Here is a 25,550-nt window from a genome sequence, read left to right on the forward strand (position 1 = left end):
TCCTATTTCTTGTGTTCTTGTGCAGCTTAAGTGAAACAAAGGGGGTATCAGGTTCAATCCCCTGTCTTTGCTGACTTAGCTGATCCCAGCTGGGGCAGGAGCAGGGGCAATACAACTGGTTTTAATGACACTTTGGCTGGATTTTGCCACTGGGGGCGGGTTGGGGGCAGGTCAGTTGGTCGGCGGTTCCCGCTCCCGCCTCCGATGTCAGGCAGGATAATTTAGCGATTTTGCCCGAATTGGGCTATTGATTCCCAGCGTCTGCGAACCCCTGGCCCAATGAGTCTTTTGGTCCTGAAAGTCACCTCTGATGACATCATTTATGCAGCTGCATTTAAGGGCTGCAAGCAGCCTTGGTTCATTTTCTGCTTTAGAACTTTTATTTGGGATTCTTCTAACGGTTTTGTGCTCCTGATATGTCAACTTCAAGGTCCAAGGCCGTACCCCGGTGTGATGAAATATGCCATTCATCAGGCACTCTGTATTCTCTGTGTTTGATTGTGCCTGTGACTGTGACAAGCAGGGGAGTTAAGTTTCAGTTTCATTTCCTTACCTGTATTGTATTGTGTGTAGGGCTCCACCCATACCTGGCCCCTACTTAAGCAGGCCCCAGCGTGTCTCACAGGCGGTACAGCAGATCTCTGGATGAGAGACACTTCTCCACTGTGTATTACTTTCTGAGTTAATAAAAGCCTTGCTTTGCTCCGTTAACGTTGAGTCTCGGATTCATTGAGGCACATCAATTTTATTAACTCAATTTTCAACGCAATGGATCAACTCTTGAAACCCGAACGTTTGGATTTGGACCCACATGCTTCGGACACATCGGCACGATTCGGACACTGGTTTAAGTGTATGGAATTCTTCCTGGACAATTCCGCAGCCATCACAGACGCTACGGACGCTGAAAGTATGAAACTCGGAATCCTGCGGAATTGGGTAAGCCACCGGGTTTAACCCCTCATCCAAGACGCCGACACGTACCCGGCCGCCTGCGACATCCTAAAGGCACATTACCAGCAGCCTACAAATGAGGTGTACGCTAGGCATCTGCTCGCTACTCGCACACAGCGACCTGGGGAATCGCTGGATGAGTTCCTAGTCACCCTGAAAACGCTTGGCAAAGACTGCAAGTGCCAAGATGTAAAAGCCGCAGTGTACACTGACGAGCTTGTTCGTGATGCCTTTATCACAGGCCTCAGCTCCACTTACATCCGGCAGAGACTACTGGAAAAAACGGGATTGGACCTGAAACAGGCTGTGGACACAGCGCGATCCCTGGATGTGGCCCAGAGAAACTCAGACGCCTACTCTTCAGCCCGCGCCGCCCACGCCGCCACATGTGCACCAAGGGCACCGCCATCTTGGAAGGTATCTGCCCCGCCCGGCAGCCCGACACCGTCGGGGCCCCGCTCTACCCCCAGAAGCCCTACGACAGCCACGACGCGTCGGGGCCCCAACTGCTACTTCTGCGGGCAGCCGAAGCACACCAGAAACCTGTGCCCGGCGAAAGGCACCACCTGCTTTAAGTGCGGTAAGAAGGGGCACTTCGGGAAGGTGTGCAGAGGGAACCCCGCTGAAAAACCCGCCACCGCCGCGTGTGCGCCGTGGGAGCGGCCATCTTGGATGCCATTTGCCCGACCTCGTGGGGTCCGCCATCTTGTGAGCAGACAGCGTGGACGCCATCTTGTCTCGATCAGGGCCCTACAGTGCCTTCGGTCACAGTGGACCAGACCAGACCGCACCCGCTATCCAAATCAATGGTGGACATCGAGGTAAACGGGTGCGGGGTTAAATGTTTAATTGACAGTGGAAGCACGGAGAGTTTTATCCACCCTGAACTAGCACAACAACTCCCTCTAACGGTGGTCCCTGCTCGGGGCACCATCTGTATGGCTGATAAAACCCAGACATCGACCATTATGGGTTACTGCGCGGTACAATTGTCCGTTAACGGAACTGTATATGATAATTTTAAATTACTAATCATGAAGAGTCTATGTGCGAGCGTGATCTTGGGCCTGGATTTCCAGTGCCACCACCAAAGCATCACGCTCAATTACGGTGGGTCCCAGCCGCCCCTCACAGTGTGCGGTCTGGCTACCCTGAAGGTAAAGCCGCCTTCGCTATTCGCGAACCTTACTCCCAACTGCTGGCCAATAGCGACCAAAAGCAGGAGGTACAACTGGGAGGACAGGCGGTTTATCGCGACCGAGGTGGACAGGCTGCTGAGGGAGCGCGCTATTGAACGCAGCAACAGCCCGTGGCGCGCCCAAGTGGTGGTGGTGAGGGGTAGCAAGAAGAAACAGATGGTGATCGACTATAGCCAAACGATCAACATGTACACCCAACTAGACGCCTACCCGCTACCCCGCATATCAGAAATGGTGAACCATATTGCCCAATACCGGGTGTTCTCCACCATCGACCTCAAGTCAGCGTACCACCAGCTCCCTATCAGACCAGAGGACCACCCGTACACCGCCTTCGAGGCAAACGGACGCCTCTACCAATTCCTCAGAGTCCCCTTTGGGGTGACGAATGGGGTCTCGGTCTTTCAGAGGGAGATGGACCGCATGGTCGATGACCACCACTTGCAGGCAACCTTCCCCTACCTCGACAACGTCACCATCTGCGGTCACAACCAGCAGGATCACGACTCGAACCTTGAGAGGTTCCTGAAAACCGCACAAAAACTCAACCTCACTTACAACGAGGACAAGTGCGTTTTCAACACCACGAGCCTCTGCATACTAGGCAGCGTGGTGGAGAATGGGGAAATCGGACCAGACCCCGACCGATTGCGCCCCCTACGGGAGCTGCCCCTGCCCAACACTCCCAAAGCCCTGAAAAGGTGCCTGGGGTTATTTTCTTATTATGCCCAATGGGTCCCCAACTACTCCGACAAAGCCCGCCCCCTCTTGAAAGCATCCTCTTTTCCGCTCTCTGCTGAGGCCCACGCCGCCTTCAAAAGCATTAAGCGGGATATTGAATGGGCCACGCTACAGGCAGTGGACGAGAACACTCCCCTTTCAAGTGGAAAGTGATGCGTCTGACTTTGCCTTGGCGGCCACCCTCAACCAGGCGGGGTGGCCCGTAGCTTTCTTCTCGAGGACCCTCCAAGGGCCCGAGATCAGACACTCCTCCGTGGAAAAGGAGGCCCAAGCCATCGTGGAGGCCAGTGCGCCACTGGCGCCACTACCTAGCCGGCAAACGCTTCACCCTACTTACCGACCAGCGGTCGGTAGCGTTTATGTTTAATAATAAACAGAAGGGGAAGATTAAAAATGATAAGATTCTCAGGTGGCGGATCGAGCTCTCCACCTTCGAGTATGACATCATTTACCGGCCAGGGGCCCTTAACAAATCCCCCGACGCCCTCTCACGAGGGATGTGTGCCAGCGCCACCGGGGATCGGCTACAGACCCTCCACAACGACCTCTGCCACCCAGGGGTCACACGGCTGTTCCACTTCATAAAGTCCCGCAACTTACCCTACTCGATTGAGGAAGTTCGGTCTCTGACCAGGAACTGCCGCACTTGCGCTGAGTGCAAGCCTCGGCTCTACCGCCCAGATAGAGCCCACTTAATCAAAGCTACACGGCCCTTTGAGCGGCTCAGCTTAGATTTCAAGGGCCCCCTCCCGTCAGTCGACCGTAATGTTTACTTCCTGAACATTGTGGACAAATACTCCCGTTTCCCATTCGCCTTCCCCTGCCCAGATATGACCAGATAGGTCATTAACTGCCTCAACAGCCTGTTCTGCCTGTTCGGTATGCCGAGCTACATCCATACGGATAGGGGGGCGTCCTTCATGAGTGAAGAGCTACGCCAGTACATGCTGTCCAGGGGGATCGCCACGAGCCGTACCACCAGCTACAACCCCCAGGGTAACGGCCAGGTGGAGCGAGAGAACGGGACAGTATGGAAAGCAGTCACTCTAGCTCTAAGGACCAAGGGCCTCCCTATCTCCCGCTGGCAGGAAGTCCTCCCAGATGTGCTCCATTCGATACGGTCACTATTGTGTACTGCCACTAATGCCACGCCTCATGAACGAATGTTTGTCTTTCCCCGGAAATCCACCTCAGGCGTATCCATGCCGTCATGGCTCTCCACCCCAGGTCCGGTATTTGTACGAAGGCATGTGAGGGGCCACAAGACGGACCCTCTCGTGGAGTCAGTGCACCTACTCCACGCCAACCCCCAATACGCGTATGTCCGGCACGCCGACGGAATGGAGGACACCGTGTCCATAAAAGACGTCGCCCCAGCCGGTAACGACAACAACCACGACAACAACAGCAACAACGATCACAGCAACTCTTACCCACCCACTATCCTTTCATCACCCCCGGAAGAACATCGACCAACGGTGCACCCACCAACTACCCCTTCAACAACCCTGGCGGCGCCCCTGGCAGAGACCCAGGAGGCCACCGGAGACACCCAGCCGACACCCGCGGCACCACAACAGCTACGTTGGTCACAGAGGACTATCAAACCCCCGAACAGACTAAATCTGTAGAAGGGGTGAATGTGATGAAATATGCCGTTCATCAGGCACTCTGTATTCTCTGTGTTTGATTGTGCCTGTGACTGTGACAAGCAGGGGAGTTTAGTTTCAGTTTCATTTCCTTACCTGTATTGTATTGTGTGTAGGGCTCCGCCCATACCTGGCCCCTACTTAAGCAGGCCCCAGCGTGTCTCACAGGCAGTACAGCAGATCTCAGGATGAGAGACACTTCTCCACTGTGTATTACTTTCTGAGTTAATAAAAGCCTTGCTTTGCTCCGTTAACGTTGAGTCTTGGATTCATTGAGGCACATCACCCGGTTTGATGAGGACTCCCTCCATTCTCTGGTGGAGTGAGTCAGAGCTCAGAAGGAAATGTTGTTTCCTTCCTCTGGGAGGAAAAAACCTCCCCAGCAGACCAAAACTGTGTGGCTGCAAGTGGCACAGGAGGTCAGTTCAGGATCAATGTGCAGCAGAACCTAGCTGCAGTGCCGAAAGAGGTTTAATGACCTTCTCCGCACAGGAAAAGTGAGTATGACATCACCATTAACCTCAATCTGCTCCCCATCGCCTCTCATCACCAGCACTCTGCATTGTCAACCTCCTCCTCCACACCCCACTTTACCCTTACATCCCTTACACCCTTAACCATCCCTCTCTCTCTATGTACACATTCACTTAACTATTCGACTATGCTGCCCTCACACTCCCTGTCACTGTGATGCTATGACAACAACTTACAACACACAGGGAGGGCCCTTGGTCTTGGGACCTCACTGCATCTTTGTGTCCTTCTAAGCACCTATGCTGTGGATTCTTTACACTCACTCCATCATTCTCACTCAAACTCCACTTGTGTCCCTCATTGCAGGAAAAGAGAGCCCACAATAAGAGGGAAAGGGTGAAGACAGGAGGAGGGCCACCCTCAGTAGCCCAGCTCACCAGCACTGAGGAGGCGGCCCTTGAGATTGTGGGAGTCGAGGAGGATGTGCAAGTGGGGGACGGACAGATGGGCGCATCAGAGCAAGCTGGTGACAGAATAGTTTTGCATCTCTCTCATTGACATTGCATGAGTGACTGATATGGCTTCTGATGCTCTAACAGATTGACTTATGATAATTTGCACAATTCCATGTGCATGCAATGTTTATATCACATGTCAAACTCATTCCTTTACTCCCCCACAGGACTATCGACAGCCCTCCTCCCCACTGTCCAGGAGGAAGAGCCTGAGCCAGAAGACTTCTCAGAGGAAGCTGCAATTTCTGAGGGCGCAGCATCAGCAGATTTAAGCGCACCCAGCACCAGCGCAGAGACTCACACCTCGGTGGGACCATCGGGAGATAGAGTAGTGTTGTCACCTGGTGTATCACAGCTCACAAGTGAGCATCAGCAGATGGTGGAGACAGGGACAGCAGTGGAGAGTCCTTCTCGCAGTTTGGCTCAGCTGCATGTCGACCCTGTGCCTCCGGGTCCACCCAGAAGGAGAGCGGTGATGGAACTCCACAAACAGGTGCAGGAGTCTCTGGCCAGTTTTGTCTCCAGGGTCACTGCGAGTGTGGAGAGGATGGAGGAGTCCATCGCTAACATGAGCAGAGTCTTTATGCAGGCATTGGTGCATGAACACATCACCACGGAAAGGATGGCAACCTCCGTGGAAAGGATGGCTACGGTAGATGAGAGGATGGCTACGGCCATGGAGGAGCTAAGTTGCCAGAGTGTAGAAAACATGGTGATTGTTCAGAATAGACTGACATCTCTGTAGGAGCGATGGGCAGCTATTGAGCAGAGAAAACAGAGCTTCATGGAAGTCCTCTGGAGTAGGACTGCCAGTGCAGAAACGGGTCCTCATGGCCCCCCTGAAGTGCGGCACGGTGCTGTCAAGCCACTTGCTAGCTCTGAAGTGGGGCTGACCCATGAGAGGGATGTTGGTGGCAGACAACAAGGAAGTGGGGGCTCCTCTCCAAGCGCTCACATTCCCATGCCACTCCGGAGCCCTCAGTCAGAGCCCCACCAGAGTCCTCACCCAACTGAGATGGGCATCTCACCCCCTGCACAGCCGCAGGAGCAGCAGACTGTTGGCGAGCCCTCACAGGCTCGCAACCCCAGAGGACGCCCGCCAAAGGTGTCGAGGCAGGAGCAGCATGAAAGTGAGCAAGGGGCCTCCACATCTGCTGAAGCCACAGGGGCAGCACCACATAGGAGCACGTGTAAGAGGAAGATAAAGCATAAGTAGCCACAAGGGTACTCACTTGGGTGTTCTGTTGTGTTTAATTGTTAAATGCCATCCTTTAGTGAATGTTATAAAATGAAGTGATGACAAACTGTTGAAGCTCTGGGCTGTGTCATTTCACAAATGGAAGTTCCACATTGAGGGTTCAGGGTGACTTGGATTTGTCATGATTGTGGTCAGAGTGATAGGAAGCCGCAGGTTCTTGTCCATTGTTGATGGTGTGGTAAGAAGGTGCGAGCCAAATGTGTTTGCTTGGGCAGCCTAAGCAAATCTGGCCAAGATGAGTGCATCCCTTGCATCCCGGGCAGCAATGTTCTCACATGCTGCTGCCGCTGGTTGATGCGCCTCTGCAAGGTCTTCATTCTCGCTCTCCTCCTCTTCCTCCTCCTCATCCTCATCCTCATCTGAGGATGCTATGCGCTGAGCCACTGAAGGGATAATTACTAGTCCTAGCTCCTTTATGGCTACCCCGGATCAGGCGTATTCCTCAGATGTTCACTTTCAACTAAAGTTTGAGGTAGCCGAATCCTAAAGATGCTTAACTGGGTCTAAAGGTCTGGACTATCTCTCCCTAGAGACAGAGAAGGAGGACCAGGCAGGTAGGGCAGGAATCCCCAGAGTGCATCTTGCTCGCTAACCGGTTCACAGTTCTGGAAACTGGTGGGGGCGATGGTTCCTCTGGGGAGAGCAGCCAGAGTCAAGGCCACAGCACCACGGGTGGCTCAGCTGCACAGAGGGGAGGAAGAAGTGTGGAAGAACAATAGTGATAGGGGATTCATTGGTTAGGGGAACAGATAGGTGTTTCTGTGGACGCAGTCGTGATTCCAGGATGGTATGTTGCCTCCCTGGTGCTGAAGGGATAATTACTAGTCCTAGTCCCTTTAGGGTTTACCCCGGATCAGGCATATTCCTCAGACGCTCACTTTCAACTAAAGCTTGAGGTAGCCGAATCCTAAAGACGCTTAATTGGGTCTAAAGGTCCGGACTATCTCTTCCTAAAGGAAAGGATCAACGTGAAAATGTTACCGTCCTCCAGATAGCACTTTTAATAAGTTTAGCTCGACTGTAACGTTCCGGACATTATGAGGGTCCAGAAAAATCTCCCAGAATTCTGCAACTCCTCACCAAAGAGTGTACAGAGATTGAGTTTGTGAGTTTGATACAAAAGTATTATGTGAGACAATTCTAAAAGTATATAAATTTATTAAAGAACTGACATGCATTTTATAGTTGGTGAGTCAATCGCAATATTAACTGTTCCAAAAAGAGAAAGCTTTACAATCTTATTATCAGAGATCCTTACTCTCAAATCTTAACTTCACTACAGTTTTATAGTTCTAAAAGTTTATTCAGGATATCCACCAAAATCAAATACAGTACCTTTAATCCCCGAGGTTCAAAGAGTTGGATACTTACAGAGCTGCCTCTGAAGTCAAGAATCGCTTTGCCCCTTCAAAGCGAGTCTACTATCCCATTTGAGAGTTCAATATTTATACATTTTTCCAGTGGCAATTCCTTTAAGGTTTTCTGCTGATCTAAGCTAATTATCTCTAGTCATTTTTCTGCTGCCCCTGCAATTCCCACAGTCACCTCAGCTGGCAGCACTACAGAACCATGTCTCTCCTCTAGGTGTTCTAAGTTTATCATAAAAAGTGGTGTAACAGCAGGTTTGTTTTACTTGATGTCGTTTATACAAAGGCAGATGTTTGTGCTTCTTTACGAAGTGTAAATTAGAACACCTTGTACAGGGTGAACTATTGTCTTGTTCCCAAAGGTTCAGACTGTCAGGAGCCTTTAAACTTCTGTTTCAATAAGGTTATTGATTCAGTGTCAACAACTATCTTATCTCAATAGCCAGAATGCTATCACAGCTTTTTCATAGTTAGGTTTCTAGATTTCCAGACCCAGTTTGTCATGTTTCATAGAATGGTGTATTTTTCTGAATAGGTTATATGGCTTATTCCTTCACAACTTGTCCCTCAGGTAGCTGCAAGCCACAATGCTGTGCGAGTTGTGAAGTGCACGGTAGACCACAACGATTCTGGAGAAGCTGGCTGCTGAGAACTGCAGGCTCCACCTGATCTATCAAGGCATCTGAATCGCATGTTCAGCAAGCCAATGGTTTGCTCGGTAATGGGTCTGGTTGAAATGTGGCTGGAATTGTAGCGCTACTCAGCTTCGTTGGATGGCCACCTGAGCGGCATCATTAGCCACGTCTTCAGGGGATATCCCTTGTCTCCAAGTAGCCATCCACAAAGTTGGCCTGGCGGACTGAAGAGCGGAGGCACACTAGATTGCCGCAGGATGAAGGAGTCATGGCAACTGCCAGGGTACTTGGCGCAAACATGCAAAATGTCCTTCTTGTGGTTACACACCAGCTGCACGTTGAGGGAGTGGAAGCCCTTGCGATTGAAAAAAGAGCTGGATTGTGATGGGGTGCCTTAAGGGCCACATGTGTGCAGTCTACGACGCCCTGCACCCTTGGTAAGCCTGCCATATTTGCAAATCCAACTGCACACATGGTTATACTTGCTTGATCCTTGGAGAAGTTGATGTAATTGTGCGCCTTTGCAAAGTGGGCATCGTTTACCTGCGTGATGCAAATGTGTGCGGCTGACTGGTAGATGCCTCTGCTGTCTGCAGTTGATCCCTGGAATGAGCCTGAAGCAAAAAAATTGCGTGCGGTGTTGACTTTTACAGCCACTGGTAAGGGGTGTCCACCCGCTCCTCTAGGTTCCAGGTCTTGGTGCAGCATTGCGCAGATGTCAGTGACTACCTCTCGCGAAAGTCTCAGTCTCCTTTGGCACTGCTGGTCAGTCATGTTGAGGTGGCTCATCCTCTGTCTGTAAGCCCTGTTTTGGGGGTATCTCCTGCAGCGATCTGCTTCCCTGCGCTGGCGCCTTCTGGCCTGTGCAGCTTCAGGTGGGTGAGCAGCAGGTTGGTGCTCCTGTTGTTACTGCTACTGTTGGTGCTGCTGTTGTTCCAGGTTCTGCTGCTGCCACGGCTGGTCTTCGTCCGAATCTGAGGTCCAAGAGGAAAGGAAATAAATGATATCCATGCTGCTGGTATGTACCTGAGTTGAGGAAGCACTCAGTCAAGGTGGCGAGAGGGTTTTCCCAGGAGGTCACAGTGGAGATGGATCTCAGCTTCACCACTTCCAGCATCAGTAAACCTGCAAAAGGTTCTCCAAGACCTGAAAAAAGAAAGTTCTGCCACCTGCAAATGATCCTTGTTGGAAACTCCGTTTTTATGGTGGAGCTGCAGCTGTTAGGAAGGAAACCACTTGTGAACCCGACAGGATTACCTGGCGTGTTGCAGGAGAGACATGCAGCATGCTGGAAATGAGGCAAACTTTGAAAGGCCTCTCAAAATGGGATTAGAGAGGTCATTAAGTAGCAGTTAATTGCCTTAAGGGCTTATCCCGCCGCTTGGAGGCGGGACCGAAACGGAACCTGCAAGTCCGCATTTGGGAAAGTTGCGCAGAGGCAGGTTGAAGGCGGGATCGGAACCCGCCGCCATTTTTTGCAACTTTCCCACCTCACCCGCCTTCAAACCCACCTCCTCGGGGGCTGGCAAGATCCAGCCTTTGGTTAGAGAGAGCCATGTTTCTGTTTGTGATTGCTATCTAGCTACCCTTGTTGGAAGTGTGCACATGTGGTTGTTGAGTGAGGACAGAATCATGGCCAGCCTTCATGTCCCCTGCTATTAAACAGCCTACTGATACTGTCAAGGCTCAAACATGAATAACACCTACCTGTACAAAGTATAAATCGGCGCCTATGAAACCGTCCCCCAACGACCTCAGCAGACTGGGGCTCACACCTGGCAACACCTTGGGGAGGGGAAAAAATGAAGGAAAAAGAGAGAAATTCACACATACATATAAATTACCAATTATATTTTTATCATTGCTGTAAAATTGTCACATTTCTGGTAAAAGTATTTATATTACTAAATAATTCACTTCCTCTATTGCATGATTCAATATTTTATTTTGTTTTGAGTGAACATTCTTGATGAAAAATTGAGTTGCGCCCCCTTTGGGGTGCTAACTTCGCCGGGGCACTAAAAGTAGCAACCCCGCAACCGAAATTGAGGCACTGCGAGGGAATATCGCGCTGCGGTATTGCAGGCCTTCCACCCCTTCTTAAAGAGGAGGGGCCTTGTGCAGCTGGGCCCCCAGGGATCGAGAGTGCCAGCAGAAGAGCCCAGCACTCAAGAAAAGTGCAGGGCTCACAGAGCGCAGCCGGCACCCCGCGGATCCGGAGGCCGTGGAAGGCAGCAGAGGCAGGTGCTGGCAGATGGCCAGCAACAAAAATGGTCGCCCAGCACCTCACCTTTAAATAGCGCTGCCCTGGCTGCAGGTAGGCCTCCCTGACCCCGTCGGACATAGCGTCCGACGGTAAGTCAGGGGGCGCTACCAAAGATCGCAGCTGTGGCGCGAGCGTGTCGCTGCGCAGGGTGATGACATCATTGCTGGCAGCGCTGCACCGTGGGGCACTAGTGGTTAGCGCCGCCGTTAATCTCCAGTTGAATTTTGCGGGAGGCGTTGGCGGCACCGCGCCTGGGCGCTAGTTGCTTTGCGCCCCGGGATGTGCAAAGCAACTGAATTTTTCCCCCTCTGACTATATCCGACGAGGTCAGGGGGGTGCCTACCTGCGACCGGGGAGGCGCTGTTTAAAGGCAATGTGCGGGGTGGCCATTTTTTTGCTGGCCGCCTGCCAGCACCTGCCTGCGCTTCCATCCCCGTGTAAGATTTCGCAATAATTTTGAAATTTCCTACAGTTCTGAAGATTAATTTTGATTAAAGAATACCTGGGTAATACCTTTAAAAATCCAGGGGGATCAAAATAGCCATCAGACCGCATGGCAGAAGACAAAGGGCTTGAAAGAGCAGCCTGGGTCTGTGGAAAAGGTTCCAATCTTCCAATCAAAGGGGAGTTCCCACCTCCCTGCAGAGACAATCGATGTGTTTACAGAAACTGCTACACAAAGGAGTAACCACTTGAGACTGCAGTTTCAGTTGACCACAGGACAATGGCTTTGTTTACACTAGCCTCCAAAGCTGTTGACTCAGCAATCACAGAAAGACATGTTTTTTCAAACCAAGACAACGCCATTCAAACCCATCATTGATGAATGGAAATACATTCAAAGCCAATCACAGACAATTGAAGAGACATTTAAACTGAGAAAAGGAACAGTTCAAAATGAATGGGTGATTCATCCAAACTCATTACTGGACAATGGGGCAGTTGGATCCCTTTTGTTTAAGCCCAGAAACATCCGGATCTGGGTGGGCTCCAAAAGGGGGTATAAAAGATAGCTTCCCAGAAGCTCTCTCTCTGGCCTCACCTCCGTGTCCTTCCACAGCGTGGGAGCTTGCCTGAAGAGGTGAAACACCAGCAGTTTACTTTTAAAACACTGGGGTGTTTTTTTACTTCGGGGCAGTGAAGATCTAAGTTCACAGGGCACAGAGCAGGCATTTCCAGTGGTGAGCATATATTTTTCTGGCCTTCCACAAGGCAACTTAGGATAGGTATAGGGATGGGAGTAAAGTGGGAATTTTGTTAAGAACTGTGAATTTAGTCGATCTTCCCTCTTTGTGTCCGTTTCTCCTCCCCTATTTAAGTAAGACGGTGTTGCACTGAGCAGAGGAAGTGCTTCAGTTGGACACTGAGTTCTGTATTTAAAACTGTATTAAAAGGGGTGTTGCATCAAGCTGAAGTGCTGTGGTGAACACTGTGTAGCTGTTTTAAAGTACAGTATTTAAAACTATTAAAAGGGAGTGTTGCACCAAGCAGAGAAGTGCTGTGATGAACGCTGTGTTTCGATATTAAAGTATTGTATTTAACGGAGTGTTGCGCTAAGCAGAGAAGTACTTCAGTGAACACTGTACAGCTGTATTAAAGTGCGGTTTTTAAGTAAAAGCCACTAGGCTAAGGTGCTGTAGTGAGCAAAGAGTTTTTAAGTAAGAAGTGCTGGATTTAAAATAAAGGAATGTTGCACTGAGCAGGGAGTGCTCTAGTGGACACTGAGTGTGCTGCATTAATCTATATATATAAAATTGCTCTTCTGTCTGTCCTTCCGTCTGTCTGTCTGTCTGTCTGTCTGTCCGCTATACACTCAAAAGTTATAGAGCGTACCTACATGTGCGTTACATCAAAAGAAAGCTTACGATTCCGGAACGGTCATAAGCGTATTTACTTTTTGGTGAGTCAAAAATTGTGCCAACGGTATCCAAAAAACATTCAGAATTCCACTCATTATCTGCTCATTAGTATTGAGTGATGTGAAGGTTGACCAATCGTACAGTCGATCGACACATCGGTTGAACAATCGCTGCGTCATGGGGGCGGGTTCATTGCGTGTGCGGGCGGGCCATGCTGCAGTTGAGTGACATGACGATTGACCAATCCTACAGTTCAGTGACCTGATGGTTGACCAATCGGTGTGTGTGTGGGCGGGCCTAATCATTTTGAACTGAGCTGAGTGTCAGCCATCTTGATTCCTAACTATTCATTTCTTTTTCCCATCGGGGTTTTATCTTTTAAAAAAAAATACAAACATTTCGGCCATTTCCTCCACACTTGCATTCGAAATCAACTTTTAAATTAAAAAAAAAACCCAGGGAGCGCTTTCCGACAAAGACGTCGCGGTTTTCATTCGGAGGCAGATGGGGGGAGAACGCTGAATGGATTTTTCCCCGCTTTAATTACCGACTTTTAAAAATTTTACTTCAATTTTTTCCTAAAAATATAAATAAACTCTCTGTTCATAGCTCCTTATTTCTCTCGGGGTTTTATCTTTTTAAAAAAAAAACATTTCGGCTCCTTCGCCTCATGTCGCCTAGCAACAGTAACCAGGGAAGCTTCAGTCCAACGTGACAAGGAACAACTACAACTACAACTACCAGCATGCTGTGTGCGTGCTGCACATGCACATTCAGGGTGTAACTGGGCGTGCTCCGACTCACTTGCTCCCTCCCTCCAGTCCCAGGTGGCGTCTCAAGCCTGAGACACAGAGCGCGGTAGCGCAGGCCCAGCCGCAATTGGCAGTCTTCAAGCCGGCTCGGGGGGAGCGGGCCTCGGGAGGGCGGGGCTTGGGGGGGGCCCGGTGCTCGGGAGGGCGGGAGGGCAAGGGGCAGGGCTCGGGAGGGCGGGAAGGGGGGGAAGGGTTACCCCGGCAACCGGGCCCGGCCATCTCTCGCAGCCTCAAGCCGGCTCATGCCCGTTCCCGGGGCTTGGCTCCATTTGCGGCCGCGGGCCACTTGCCCTCTCTCTCTCCTTTCCTCTGTCTCTCTCTCCTCCCCCCTCCCCCCTCCCATTCCCGCACTCCCCCCTCCCTCTCCCCCTCCTCTCCCCCTCCCCTCTCTCCTCTACCCCCTCCCCTCTCCCCTCTCCCCCTCTCTCTCCACCCCTCTCTCTCTCCGCTCTCTCTCCCCCCGCCTCACCCTCTCTCTCTCCCCTCCCTCCCCCTCTCTCTCTCCCCCTCTCTCCCCCTCTCTCTCTCCCCCCTCCCTCCCCCTCTCTCTCCCCCCTCCCTCCCCCTCTCTCTCTCCCCCCTCCCTCCCCCATCGCTCTCCCCCTCCCTTCCCCTCTCTCTCTCCCCCCTCCCTCCCCCTCTCTGCCTCCCCCTCTCTCTCTGCCCCTTCTCTCTCTGCCCCCTCCCTCCCCCTCTTTCTCTGCCCCCTCCCTCCCCCTCTTTCTCTCCCCCTCCCTCCCCCTCTCTCTCTCCCCCTCCCTCCCCTCTGTCTCTCCCCCCTCCCTCCCCTCTCTCTCTCCCCCCTCCCTCCCCCTCTCTCTCTTCCCCCTCCCTCCCCCTCTCTCCCCCCTCCCTCCCCCCCTCTCTCTCCCCCCTCCCGCCCCCTCTCTCTCTCCCTCCTCCCACTCCCTCTCTCTCTCCCCCTCCCTCCCCCCTCTCTCTCCCCCTCCGTCCCTCCCCTCTCTCTCTCCCCCCTCCCTCCCCCTCTCTCTCTCCCCTCCCTCCCCCTTTCTCTCCCCTCCCTCCCCCCTCTCTCTCCCCCCTCCGTCCCTCTCTCTCTCTCCCCCATCTCTCTCCCTCCTCTCTCTCTCCCCACTCTCTCTCTCCCCCCCTCTCTCTCTCCCCCCTCTCTCTCTCTCCCCCCAGTCTCTCTCTCTCTCTCTCTTCCCCCCAGTCGCTCTCTCTCTTCCCCCCAGTCGCTCTCTCTCTCTCTCTTCCAACAACAACATGCCCTCAAAAAACCCTCGGCACTGCCGGGCACTTCAGCTAGTTATTAATCTATATATATAATAAAGCGGTCGATCTGTATGTCATTCCGTCTGTCTGTCTGTCTGTCTGTCTGTATTGTATAAACTCTAAAGTTATAGAGCGTACCTACATCTGTGTTACATCGAAAGAAAGCTTACAATTCCAGAACCATCATAAGCGTATTTACGTTTCGGCCAGACAAAAATTGCGCCCACAGTATCCAAAAAGCTTTCAATATTCCGCTCATTATCCGCTCATTAGCATCGAGTGACGTCGAGGTCGACCAATCGTACGGTCAAGCGACCTGACGTTCGGCCAATCGCTGCGTGGTGGGAGCGGGTTCCTGGCACGTGCCGGCGGGCCCTCCTACAGTCGAATGATGGGACGATTGACCAATCCTACGCTTCGGTGACCTGACGGTCCACCAATCGGTGCGTGTGTGGGCGGGCCTTATCGTTCTGAACCGAGGTGAGTCACTGCCATCTTGATTCCAAACTTTTCATTTCTTTTTCCCGCTTTCTGCGTGTTTCTTTTCAAATCTACATTTCCAGCAAAAAAAAAGTTGCTTTTAAAAGACAAATTGTTTTAAAAAAAATTTAATTAATTTGTAAATCTTTTGTCTAACCTTTATAATTTTCCTACCTTTCACCGTTTTTCCAGGCCTCAAAGCCTGGGCATCTGTTGACCAGCCATGCACGAGCTAGGCGCCTCCCGTCGCGATCGACAAAAGGCCAGCGAACGCCGCCATCTTTGTGAAGGCTGGAGGGGGCGGGCCTGAGCCGAGCGTCGCCACCGCCGCCATCTTAGTAAAGGCGGGCGGGGCGGGAGTCAGCGTTTGCGTCATCTTCCGCCTGAAGCGCGACTTGAGTCCGGCCGGGCCTCACGTGGTAGGTTGCGCGGCGACGTCTCTCTGGTCTTGAAGCCGGCTCGGGTGGGGGGTGGGGCTCGGGAAGGCGGAGCTCGGGAGAGCGGGAGGGCGGGGCTCCGGAGAGCGGGAGGGCGGGGCTCAGGAGGGCGGGGCTCCGGAGAGCGGGAGGGCGGGGCTCTGAAGAGTGGGTGGGCGGGGCTCGGGAGGCCAGTGCTCGGGAGGGCGGGGTTCGGGCTGAGCCATGTCAGTGCGTGGGGCGGCACGGAGCTCCGCGGAGCCATCAGGTCTGCTAGCTCCCCCCCTCCCTTTCTCCCCCCACACCACCCCTCCCTTCCCCTCTCCCCTTCCTCCCCCCTCCCCTCCCCCCTCTCCCCCCTTCCCCTCCTCCCTTTCCCCCCTCCCCTCCCCCCTCTCCCCCCACACCCCCCTCCCTCCACACACCCCCCTCCCGTCCCCCCCATTCCCCCTCCCCTCCCCCCCATTCCCCCCTCCCCCTCCCCTCCCCCCTCCCCTCCCCCTCCCCCTATTCCCCCCCTCCCCCTCCCCCCCTCCCCCTCCCCCATTCCCCCTCCCCTCCCCCTTCCCCCCTCCCCCTCCCCTCCCCCCGCCCCCTTCCCCCCTCCCCTCCCCTCCTTCCCCCTCCCCTCCCCCCTCCCCTCCCCCTTCCCCCTCCCCCTCCCCCACCCCTCCCCCACCCTCCCCCCACCCTCCCCCCATCCTCCCCCCCACCCTCCCCCCGTCACTCTCTCTCTTCCCCCAGTCGTTCTCTCTCTTCCCCCCAGTCGCTCGCTCTCTCTCTCTCTTGCCCCCAGTCGCTCTCTCTCTCTCTCTCCCCCCCAGTCGCTCGCTCCCTCTCTCCCCCCAAGTCGCTCGCTCTCTCACTCTTCCCCCCAGTCGCTCGCTCTCTCTCTCTCTCTTCCCCCCAGTCGCTCTCTCTCTCTTCCAACAACAACATTCCCTCAAAAATCCCCTCGGCACCGCCGGGCACTTCAGCTAGTATATATATATAGGATTGTGGTGTCTGTCTGTCCGGGCATCACTCAAAAGTTATAGCGCGTACCTACACATATGTTATATCAAAAGTAAGCTTATGATTAGAGGAGTGTCATAGGCATATTTACTTTTTGGTCAGGCAAAAATTGTTCGGACAGTATACAAAAAACTTTCAAAAAACAGACAAAATCCGCTCATTAGCGGTTGACCAACCATTCCGCTCATTAGCGTTGAGTGACATGATGGTTGACCAATCCTACGGGGGGAGTGTGCTGCGTCACGGGGGGCATTTCATGGTGTGTGTGGGCAGGGCCTAATCCTTCAAACTGCCGTTAGTGCGGGAACGGGAAAAGCAAGCTGCGGCCATTGTTAGTTTGGGCGTGTTGCTAACTCTGCCTCTGTCCGACCATGGGCCCCAGTCACACCCTCACCCTCATCCTCCTCCTTCTCTCCGCTTTCTCCCCTCTCTCCTGTCACCCCGGCCTCTCCGCTCTGCAGGATGTCACTGCTGAGCTCTTCGGGCCTCCGTCCCGGGGCACCATGGCCGCTTTTGGAGTAGCCTGGGTAGGACTGATTTACAGGTGAGGAGGGTGTTTGTTGTTTACGTTGGACGGCGGCCGGAGCTGGAGCTCAGCTCAAGTGACTCGGGCCGGGTCTCAGGCGCTACGCCACCCATGGGGGCTCCGGGGCGGCGGGCCGCAGCACGAGCTCAGCTGGGGTGACTCAGGCCGGGCCTCTTCCTCTCTTCTCTATCTCCTTCCCTCACTCTCTCTCCTTCCCTCTCTGTCTCTCTCTCCTTCCCTCTCTGTCTCTGTCTCTCTCTCCTTCCCTCTCTCTCTCTCTCTCTCCTTCCCTCTCTGTCTCTCTCCTTCCCTCTCGCTCTCTGTCTCTCTCTCCTTCCCTCTCTCTCTCTCTCTCACAGAATCACAGAACCACAGAAACCCCACAGTGCAGATAGAGGCCATTTCGGCCCATCGAGCCTGCACCGACACATATCCCACCCGATCCCCGTAACCCCTACACCAACACATATCCCACCCTATCCCCATAACCCCACGTATTTAATCCCCCTAACACTAAGGGTCAATTTATCATAGCCAATCAACCTAACCCGCACATCTTTGGACTGTGGGAGGAAACCGGAGCACCCGGAGGAAACCCGGAGGAAACGCACGCAAACTCTCCTTGCCTGCCTCTCTCTCTCTCTCCTTCCCCGCAATGTCAATCAACAAGGCACAGGGGCAGACTTTGCACCGGCACCGCCGGGCACTCCAGCTAGTTTAATATAAAGGAGTGTTGCACTGAGCAGGGAGCGCTTTAGAGGACACTGAGGGTATTGTGTTAAGCAAAAGTGTTGTACCAGGCATAAGAGCTATATCGATTATTTTAAGTTGTTTCTTTCTTTTGCTTTCTATAAATACTGCTCTGTTTTGCACCCAAACCATGAGTCATGTTGTTTTCTGTCCACATCGCTACCGAATAAGTCCGGCGGTCAGAACTCAGGAATAGGGGAGCGCTTCAAAACCGCAAGGAGGTCCCTGGAGCAGCTCAGAGGCTTCTGAATGGCCAGAGACAAATAACCCCAACCCCGTTATTTATTCCTACACCCGGCCTCCTGAACCGCCCCGCCCCCCCGTGGAATGACGGCTGCGCTCCAAGAGCCCGGCACTTCTCTTGAGTGCTGGGCTCTTTTGCCGGCACTCCCGATCCCCGGGGGCCCATCTTGGCCCTGGGTTGCGCTGCACAAGGCCCCTCCCCTTTAAGAAGGTGTGGAAAGCCTGCAATACCGTGGCACGTAACGCCACGATATTCCCTCGCAGCGCCCCAAGTGGGATGCGGGGTGCTTCCACTCAATTTCCATCGCGGGCGCGTTAATTTTTCCGGGACACTAAAAGTTAGGGTGCTACTCAACTTTTAGCTCTTAGTATTTCCTATTAGTTTCTGGTGATTGTCTGCAGATTATCACTCAATAAATTGATACTGATTACGTTACAATAAAAGAATCCTTCAGTGAGCTAATCAGTGTATCTACATTGCCCATCGATGTCCATGACATCTGTACTGCCAAAAAGAACAGAGCAAGAATGAAAAGACAACCACCCTGTAAATAATCATATTTTATGATTTGTGTTTTGCTCTTGTGGATTAGAATGTCATAGAACCATAGATGTTAATAACACAAAACAGGCCATTGTCGAGAGCGGTGAGAGCGGAGGTTCAGTGAGTATTTAAACTCACTTTTGCAGGCTTTTTTTCACAGGCCATTGTCGGGAGCAGTGAGAGCGGAGGTTCAGTGAATATTTAAACTCACTTTCGCGAGCTTTTTTTCACAGGCCATTGTCGGGACCGGTGAGAGCGGAAGTTCAGTGAGTATTTAAACTCACTTTTGCGGGCTCTTTTTCACAGGCCATTGTCAGGAGCAGTGAGAGCGGAGGTTCAGTGAATATTTAAACTCACTTTCGCGAGCTTTTTTTCACAGGCCATTGTCGGGACCGGTGAGAGCGGAAGTTCAGTGAGTATTTAAACTCAGTTTTGTGGGCTCTTTTTCACAGGCCATTGTCAGGAGCAGTGAGAGCGGAGGTTCAGTGAATATTTAAACTCACTTTTGTGGGCTTTTTTTCACAGTCCATTGTCGGGACCGGTGAGAGCGGAAGTTCAGTGAGTATTTAAACTCACTTTTGCGGGCTCTTTTTCACAGGCCATTGTCAGGAGCAGTGAGAGCGGAGGTTCAGTGAATATTTAAACACACTTTTGCGGGCTCTTTATCACAGGCCATTGTCAGGAGCAGTGAGAGCGGAGGTTCAGTGAGTATTTAAACTCACTTTCACGGGCTTTTTTTCACAGGCCAGTGTCGGGAGTGGTGAGAGCGGAGGTTCAGTGAGTATTTAAACTGACATTCACGGGCTTTTTCTCACAGGCCGTCGTCGGGAGCGGGGAGAGCGGAGGTTCAGTGAGTATTTAAACTCACTTTCATGGGCTTTTTTTCACAGGCCATTGTCGGGAGCAGTGAGAGCGGAGGTTCAGTGAGTATTTAAACTCAGTTTTGCGGGATTTTTTACAGAGGCCATTGTCGGGAGCGGTGAGAGCGGAGGTTCAGTGAGTATTTAAACTCACTTCCGCGGGCTTTTTACAGAGGTCATTGCCGGGAGCGGTGAGAGCAGAGTTTCAGTGAGTATTTAAACTCACTTTCATGGGCTTTTTTTCACAGGCTTACCAATCTCGCAGACCGGCGGTGGCATTCCAGAGCCACATCAAGATTCAAAATGTGACGCGGGCAGGAGGAAGCAGCTGATTGGGTGAGTAACTATACTACTCTATAGTTTGACAGTTAAGGTTCATAGTTCATAAAGTTTAGAAGGTTTTAATTTTGCGGTTATAGTTTCTAGGGTCTCTGTTGTGTGGCGGGGAGTGCTAGGAAACAAGGGCCCTTGAGTATATCATTTAATTGTAGTATAATTGGTGGTATTGATTTAATTTAAATTAATTAAAGGTAAGTCATGGCAGCAAAGCTCGGCCCTGTGGCATGCTCCTCCTGCACTATGTGGGAAATCAGGGACATTTCATGTGTCCCTGATGACCATGTGTGCGGGAAGTGTATCCAGCTGCAGCTACTTGCAGACCGCATTGCGGCACTGGAGCTGCGAATGGATACATACTGGAGCATTCATGATGTTAAGGATGTCGTGGATATCACATTTAATCAGTTGGTCACACCGCAGGTAAAGGCTGCACAGGCAGGAAGGGAACGGGTGACCGCCAGGCAGAGTAGTAGGCACAGGCAGGTAGTGCAGGACTCCTGTGGCCATCCCCCTCTCAAACAGATATACCGCTTTGGATATTGTTGGGGAGGATGGCTTATCGGGGGATGGCAGCAGCAACCAACTTCCTGGCACCATGGGTGGTTCTGCTGCACAGGACGGGAGGAAAAAGAACGGGAGAGCTATAGTGATAGGGGATTCTATTGTAAGGGGAATAGATAGGCGTTTCTGCGGCTGCAAATGAGACTCCAGGATGGTATGTTGCCTCCCTGGTGCAAGGGTCAAGGATGTCTTGGAGCAGCTGCAGGGCATTCTGCAGGGGGAGGGTGAACAGCCAGTTGTCGTGGTGCATATAGATAACAATGATATAGGTAAAAAATGGGATGAGATCCTAAAAGCTATATATAGGGAGTTAGGAGGCAAATTAAAAAATAGGACCTCAAAGGTAGTAATCTCAGGATTGCTACCAGTGCCACATGCTAGTCAGAGTATGAATAGAAGGATATTTCAGATGAATACGTGGTTAGAAGAATGGTGCAAGGGGGAGGGATTCAAATTCCTGGGACAATGGAACCGGTTCTGGGAGAGGTGGGACCAGTACAAACTGGATGGTTTGCACCTGGGCAGGATGGGGACCAATGTCCTAGGGGGAGTCTTTGCTAGTGCTGTTGGGGAGGGTTTAAACTAAAATGGCAGGGGGTTGGGAACCTGTGCAGGGAGACAAAGGAAAGGGAAGCAAGGATAGAAGCAAAAGACAGGAAGGAGAAAAGCAAAAGTGGAAGTCAGAGAAATCAAGGGTGTAAATCAAACATGGCCGCAGTTAACAATAATTCTAAAAGGTCTAAGAGTGTTAAAAAAAAAGCCTGTAGGCTTTGTGTCTTAATGCGAAGAGCATTCGTAATAAGGTGGATGAATTAGCTGCACAAATGGATGTAAACGGATATGATATAATTGGGATTACGGAGACATGGCTCCAGGGTGACCAAGGCTGGGAATTCAACATCCAGGTGTATTCAATATTCAGGAAGGACAGGCAAAAATGAAAAGGCGGTGGGGTAGCATTGCTGGTTAAAGAGGAGATTAACACAATTGTAAGGAATGATATTAGCTCTGATGATGTGGAAACTGTATGGGTAGAGCTGAGAAATACCAAGGGGCAGAAAATGTTAGTGAGAGTTGTATACAGACCCCCAAACAGTAATGCTGAGGTTGGGGATGGCATTAAAAGGGAAATTAGAGAAGCGTGCAATAAGGGCACTGCAGTTATCATGGGTGACTTTAATCTACATATACATTGGTCTAACCAAATTAGTAACAATACTGTGGAAGAGGAATTACTAGAGTGTATACGGGATGGTTTCCTGGACCAATATGTCGAGGAACCAACTGGCGATCAGGCCATCTTAGACTGGGTATTATGTAATGAGAAAGGATTAATTAGCAATCTTGTTGTGCGAGGCCCCTTGGGGAGGAACGATCATAATATGATAGAATTCTTCATTAAGATGGAGAGTGAAGTAGTTGATTCAGAGACTTGGGTCCTGAATTTAAATAAAGGAAACTACGATGGCATGAGGCGCGAGTTGACATTGGGGAATGTTACTTAAAGGGATGATGGTGAATAGGCAAAGGCAAACTTTTAAAGATTGCATGGATGAACTACAGAATTTGTTCATCCCTGTTTGGCATAAGAATAAAACAAAAAAGGTGACTCAACATTGGCTAACAAGGGAAATTAGGGATAGCATAAGATCCAAGGAGAGGACATATCAATTGGCCAGAAAAAGCAGCAAACCTGAGGATTGGGAGCAGTTTAGGATTCAGCAAAGGAGGATAAAGGGATTAATTAAGAGGGGGAAAATAGTGTATGAGAGTAAGCTTTCAGGGTTCATAAAAACTGACTGTAAAAGCTTCTATAGATATGTGAAGAGAAAAAGATTGGTAAAGTCAAGCATAGGTTCCTAGCAGTCAGAATCAGGGGAATTTATAATGGGGAACAAAGACATGGCAGGCCAATTAAATACATACTTTGGTTCTGTCTTCACAAAGGAGGACACAGATAAACGCCCAAAGATGTCGGGGAACTTAGGGTCTAATGAGAGGGAGAAACTGAATTAAATCAGTATTTGTAGGGAAATGGTGTTCGGGAAATTGATGGGATTGAAGGCCGATAAATCCCCCGGGCCTGATAATCTACATCCTAGGGTACTTAAGGAAGTGGCCCTAGAAATAGTAGATGCATTGCTTGTCATCTTCCAAAATTCTATAGACTCTGGAACAGTTCCCATGGATTGGAGGGTAGCTAATGTAGCCCCACTATTTAAAAAAGGTGGTAGAGAAAAAACAGGGAATTATAGACCGGTAAGCCTGACATCGGTAGCAGGGAAAATGCTAGAGTCCATTATAAAAGATGTAATAGCAGAGCACTTGGAAAACAGTGACAGGATCGGACAAAGTCAACATGGATTTACAAAAGCTAAATCATGCTTGACTAATCTACTGAAATTTTTTGAGGATGTAACTGGTAGAATAGATAAGGTAGAACCAGTGGATGTGGTGTATTTGGACTTTCAGAAGGCTTTCGATAAGGTCCCGCATAAGAGACTAGCGTGCAAAGTAAAAGCACATGGGATTGGGGGTAAGGTACTGATTAGAATAGAAAACTGGCTGGCAGACAGGAAGCAAAGAGTTGGAATAAACGGGTCTTTTTCCGAATGGAAGGCAGTGACTAGCAGGGTACCGCAGGGATCGGTGCTAGGACACCAGCTATTCACAATACATATTAACTAGCTGGGGGGGCCCGGCATTGCCAGGGCAGTTTACAGGGTGGCACGGTGCACGGCCGCCCGCTGCCGCTCCCCCGCTCTGTGTCTCGGGCCGAGCGGTTGTGAGGACCGGCCCGAGTGACCCCAACTCACCTCCCGCTCTGGCGGGCCGATGCAGCTGCCCCACTCGCTGTTGAGGAAAAGCAGGGGAAAAAATGGTGGCGACGTTTTGGGAGGCTGCAGGATTAGGTCCCGCCTGTGATGCACTGATTGGTCAACCATCACATCACTGAACAGTAGGATTGGTCAACCATCACGTCACTCAACGCTAATGAGCGGTAGGATTGGTCAACCGCTAATGAGCGGATTTTTGAACATTTTTTGTATACTGTCCGAACAAATTTTGTCTGACCAACGTATGACACTCCCCTAATCATAACCTTTCTTTTGATATAACATATGTGTAGGTACGCTCTATAACTTTTGAGTGTATAGCGGACAGACAGACATACAGACAGACATACAGACATACAGACAGACATACAGACAGACATACAGACGGACGGATCCTTTTATACATATAGATGATCTAGACGAGGGAACTAGATTTAATATCTCCAAGTTTGCAGACGACACAAAGATGGGTGGGCGTGTGTGCTGTGAGGAGGATTCAGAGAAACTCCAGTATGATTTGGACAGGTTTGGCAATTGGGCAGATGCATGGCAGATGCAGTATAATGTGGATAAATGCGAGGTTATCCACTTTGGTGTCAAAAACAGGAAGGCAGATTATTATCTGAATGGCAATAGATTGGGAAAAGGGGAAGTGCCACGAGACCTGGGTGTCCTTGTGCACCAGTCGCTGAAGGTAAGCATGCAGGTGCAGCAGGCGATTAAGAAGGCAAATGGTATGCTGGCCTTCATAGCGAGAGGATTCGAGTACAGGAACAAGGATGTCTTGCTGCAGTTGTATAGGGCCTTGGTGAGACCACACCTTGACTATTGTGTGCAGTTTTGGTCACCTTATCTGAGGAATGATGTTCTTGCCATGGAGACAGTGCAGCGAAGATTCACCAGACTGATACCTGGGATGGCAGCAATGACGTATGAAGAGAGATTGGGTCGATTAGGCTAATATTCGCTAGAATTTAGAAGAATGAGAGGGGATCTGATTGAAACTTAGAAAATTCTAACAGGACTAGACAGACTAGATGCAGGAAGGCTGTTCCTGATGGCGGGGGAGTCCAGAACCAGGGGTCACAGTCTAAGGATAAGGGTAAGCCATTTAGGACTGAAATGAGGAGGAATTTCTTCACCCAGAGACTGGTGAACCTATGGGATTCTCTACCACAGAAGACAGTTGAGGCGAATTCATTAAATATATTCAAGATGGAGTTGGATATATTTCTTAAGGCTAAAGGGATCAAGGGATATGGGGAGATAGCAGGGACAGGGTGCTGAATTTGGATGATCAGCCATGATCGCATTGAATGGCGGAGCAGGCTCGAGGGGCCGAATGGCCTACTCCTGCTCCTAGCTTCTATGTTTCTATGTAAAAAGAGGCCAATCAGCCTATCGTGTCTGTGCCAGCTCTTTGCTGGAGCAATGTAAAACTAACCCCATTGCCCTGCTTTCTACTCATAGCCCTGTATCTTCCGCTGCTTCAAATATTTTTGGCATTTTCCCTGAAAAGATACAGTGGTCTCTGCCTCAACCGCTCCCAGTGGCAAACTTTCCATGATCCCAACAATCATCTGTAAATAAATTTCTGCTCACCTCTCTCCACATTCTCTCTTGACAATTTTAAATTCATGGCATCTCGTCACTGACTCCTAGCCAGAAGAAGCATCTTTCTTTGTTCACTCCATCAAATTAATGTCCTTTCTATAACGCGATACATAAAACTGCACACAGCCTAACCAATATTTTCTAAATTTATCATTACTTATTTAACTTTCTACTCTTTGCCTCCCATTATAAAACTTAATATGTCGTTGGTCCTTTTTATGGTTTCATCTACCAGTACTGGCACTTTCAGGGAATTACGTATTTGAACTCCGAGGTCTCTGTTCAGCCATAGCTTTCAGTGTCTTTCCATTGAGTATATAACTAAAAATGAGGTGCCAACCTGGGGAAGCTGTAACACAGGACTACATGCATGCTAAACAGTGGAAGCAGCATACTATAGA

Source organism: Somniosus microcephalus, chromosome 6 (assembly GCF_052327205.1).
Source record: "Somniosus microcephalus isolate GS21.2 chromosome 6, FLI_Smic_1.0, whole genome shotgun sequence".
In the NCBI taxonomy this organism is placed as follows: Eukaryota; Metazoa; Chordata; class Chondrichthyes; order Squaliformes; family Somniosidae; genus Somniosus; species Somniosus microcephalus.